This window comes from Cyprinodon variegatus, unplaced genomic scaffold, assembly GCF_000732505.1.
Source record: "Cyprinodon variegatus isolate N-32 unplaced genomic scaffold, C_variegatus-1.0 Scaffold535, whole genome shotgun sequence".
In the NCBI taxonomy this organism is placed as follows: domain Eukaryota; kingdom Metazoa; phylum Chordata; class Actinopteri; order Cyprinodontiformes; family Cyprinodontidae; genus Cyprinodon; species Cyprinodon variegatus.
This window is the reverse complement of record NW_015150988.1, coordinates 205,135-209,299: the sequence shown is the minus strand read 5'-3', so window position 1 is coordinate 209,299 and position 4,165 is coordinate 205,135. Positions and strand designations below refer to the sequence as shown.

Genomic DNA, 4,165 nt, shown 5'->3' with positions numbered 1-4,165 from the left:
GTGCCTGTTCAGAACAGGTTACTAAGCGGAGCTGTCGACCGCCCCAAGATGGCGCCACCAAATCACGTCAGTGTCCATAGGCGAAAGGGACCGATGCGCGGTCTTCTCTTTTATTATGTCTGTGGTTAGCAGCGTTAGCTTTCAGACTTCCTTGATGTTTAAAGACAGATTTAGCTGTAAACCACCATCTTCTTCATCATCATCCATCTGGAACTAGAGGGAGCATCGACAGGAGAACCAGACCAGTCCAGAACCTTCAGGTATTAGCAGTGGTGTGAATGAACTCTGAAGATGAAGGTCTAATTAGCAATGGTTGGTCAAAATCATGAGCAGATTAAAGTTATTGGATTTATTGGTAGCCTGTTTATATTGATGAAACGCTTACTTAGAAACAACATATTGAAAAAGTCAAGGCAAAATGTAAAAATATAAATATTTTACATTGTTTAGAAGGAACGGATTAGGGAGAACAATAGAACATCATTATTGAATCAATCACTTTAACTTTTGATATGATCAGTTATATGGGAGCAGCAGATAACAGTTTGGAACATCTTGACCTTGAACATTATAAATTACAGCATTACAAGTTGAAACTGGAGAAATGCCTCTATGAATTACATGTAGGAGATTAAAATAAATGATAATATACTGGGATAATGTTAAGTGACATTTGCTGAAAACCATCTTACAGGAGTGTTGGGAACACAGTAAAATAAAAATCTTTAGTTTTGGATGGACTGCTACTGCAAAAGCTCAAAATGCATAAGATAGATAGTTATGTGCAACTGTACCTTACTCAGAGTTACCATACTGGTTATTTATTAATACATGTGTAGATTTGAATTTTCATAAATGAATCAAGACAAAAGAAAAAGGAGCTCCACAATGTGTTATTGTACAACAATGAATATTCAAACGTTTTTTAGACAAAGTTATTTACAGAAGGATCAAAAGATCCAGAATCAGGACATACTGAGGCAGCAGTGTATATTCTCCATAGACAATAGAAATTAAGAGAAGAACAGCCTATCAGTATACGCAATTGAATTAATGGCAATATTAAAAATTCAAACTGCAGTGAAAAACAAAATGGTGAAAATTATGTAGTTTCATCTGGTAGTTCTATCAAGTATAGAATCAAATAATAAAAAAAAAAGATCAGAATCAAGTTTATTGCCAAATTACTAGGAAATTGACTTGGTGGAGACAAATTAGATATGTATACAGAACACAGAATCTATAGTTATATTCAATATAAAAATACAATATACTATATTCAATATATAGTGTCTAGCTATATGCTATATACACAGTTGCGTTGCATTAATGTCTGGAGATGCTACGTTGCTTCTAGGTCCTGAACGGGGGAGGGAGAGAGGCAGTGTCAGTGTTACAGGGGTCTCTGGGCCTTTTTGAGAAGGCTACTAATAGACTGAAATAGTTTGTGGCTGGGGTGCGAGGGATTAGCCACAATCTTCCCTGCATGCCTCAGAATCCTGCGTGCAGCTCCTGGAGATATGGAAGATTGCAGCCAATCGCCTTCTCTTCAGACCAGATAACACGCTGCAGTCTGCTATTGTCCTTGGCGGTAGCACCAGCATACCAGATGGTGATGGAGGAGGTGAGGATGGACTCAGTGATGGAGGAGAAGTGCGCCGTCATTGTCCTTGGCAAGCTGAATATTTTCAGCTGCCGCAGGAAGTACATCCTCTGTGGGGCTTTCTTGGTGAGGGAGTTGATGTTCAGCTCCCACTTTAGGTCCATGAGATGATAGTTCCCAGGAAGAACTCAGCCCCAGCTATCGCCATCACCCTCTGTGACTCCACAATTGACACTGTGCAGTCTTTCCGCTATCATATATCATTGAAATTTATCATAACGATGAAAGTTACCATAAACCCCCCCAACCCCACTGCAGAAGAGAAAATTAAGGCCGTTTTCTGTTTTTATATGATTGGTTATCAGTCAAAACTCTAGCTTCTGAATTGGCCCATTTCCTCTTTTCCAACACAAGTCATCTCAAGGCACTCCACAGATCAACCAGACATATATGTTTCAGTTTGAAAATCTGTTTCTATAGAAGTACCGTATTTTCACGACTATAAGGCGCATATAAACGTCTTTTTTTCTCTCAAAATGTGCGGGGCGCCCTATAGTGTGGTGTGCCCTATGTGTGTTGTTACTGCGGATGTTGTTAAGACCACCATGAGAACGTTAAAGGGGGAAGTGTCTTTCATCATCTCCTCATTGAGGAGATGATGAAAGAGTGGCTGAGGGAGGTGAATGTAAGGAGACCAGGTGGTTTTTTTCCACGCATCACCATCACTGTTAATCTGTGACTCCATGCGTGCCCATCTAACAGCCGCTGTGAAAAACATGGTGAAACAAATGAACGCTGTGCTTGCTGTTATTCCGGGGGGTCTGACAAAGGAACTTCAACAGCTCGACATCGGTGTGAACCGGCCCTTCAAAGTAATGCTACGTTCACGCGTCTGCTGCTTCATTTTTGCTGTTTGTACCATTTTAGTTCTGACTTGCGGCTGAAGCAGCTTTGCTGCTCTTGCTGCGCGGTGCAAAAGTGTGTCTGACGCGCGTTGGGCGGAGCTACTCTATCCTTTCTTTGCTTTGCAGCTATATTTGCTGTGATCAGTGGGAATAAAGTAGTTTTAATATGTTTTTAAGTGAGAAAATCCACCTGAAAACTTAATTATTGCAGTCAGATCATTCAGATTAGCATCCTGCCTTCCAATGTTATTTCTGTCGGAGCCGCTTAGACCCCCACATACAGCGGTGCGCTGTCAGTAGGAATCCCATTCAACAGCAGCCTCTGGCCGGGTCGCCTCCTCGTGGTTCACAGCGGCAGCTAGTAGGTGTTTTTCATCTAAATAATCTAAACTGCAGGCACCAGGATAATAAAAGCGAACATATTCTGCCGGCAGATTTCTGCATTTTAAGGTAATTTATGCGTCAATAAACTGTTTCAGAGGAGTGATCACAGCGCTCTGTGTCATCAGCGATGTGTCTCTCACGGCCAGCTTCCAGGTTTGATTAATACTTTGTAATAAATACATGAATAAAGCACAAACATACTCAGTTTTGCTCCCGCTCTAATTTTAAATACGCAGTAGAGGTATTTAAACGTAGTAGAGGACATGTACCGGTATATAAAACCCGCGCCCTATAGTCCGATGCACCTTATGTGTGTGTTAAATACAGAAATGGCACACATAACTAAGACTGCGCCTTTTAGTACAGTGCGCCTTATGGTCATGAAAATACGGTATGAGCAATTCTTTTTTTTTCCTTTCATATATTTTCCTTTGATTTTCTTCCATTGGAGCACCAGCAAATATGAAGAATATAATTAAATGTGGTAACTATGGGGCACTATAAAAACTGCTTTTTTAACCTCTGTAGAAATGGGTCATTTAATACATTCATAGTGGGCCTGAAGATCTGAAACAGGTCTGAAATATTAAAGCTACAGTGTGTAATAAATACAGGGATATACAGTCAGAAATGTAATATATTATACATAACTATGTTATTTTATCATCATCTACGAGCTCAGCCTCTTGACCTTAACATTTGCGTTGCCTTAGAATTCGTTATTTATAATTACAGAGGAGCGGGTCTCGCAGCCATGGAGGCAGACATCTTTGTGCTACGGCAGTGCAGAGCCAAAAAAACTAGGGATTGCGAGATCGCCAAAACGTCACAGCGATGTAGAAAAAATAACGGGTATATTTATTATCTTAATTCTACATGAAATCTATACCCTACACAGACTAATGAAATACTATCTGTAAAATTATCTATGTAAACAAATATCTATATTGTCCATAACTAAAAGAGCAGCCTTTCCTCCAGTAGCATGAGCAGTGCAGAACAATATTTTCATCTTTGTGTGTTTGTGTTCATATGTCCATCAGCGTCTCCTCCAGCTGCTGTGTGATGGGTTGTTTCTATTGAGCCTGAGAAATGGACATCCAGTCAATGTTTCTTTTACTGTGTCTATGTTCACAGATACTCTCCAGATTCCATAGACTGACAGCCACCCACAGAGTAATCATGTTTGTTTTCTTTGCCGTATTTGCTACACAGTAGGGATGGAACGGTTTATGAAAACCGTCCGAACCGTTCGGTTCGACTGTCTCGGTTC

The 4,165-nt window shown here is 40.3% G+C and overlaps 1 protein-coding gene across 2 annotated transcripts in view; it reads left to right on the top strand.

Annotated features, from left to right (window-relative positions):
• The first annotated feature begins 96 nt into the window (after positions 1-96).
• Positions 97-4,165, top strand: part of LOC107095293 (zinc finger protein OZF-like) — an 8,739-nt gene continuing 4,670 nt past the window's right edge. For both annotated transcript variants that reach the window (XM_015391312.1, XM_015391313.1), the window contains exon 1: positions 97-260. The gene's annotated coding sequence lies outside the window, so the exon portion shown is untranslated. The remainder of the gene's footprint in view (positions 261-4,165) is intronic.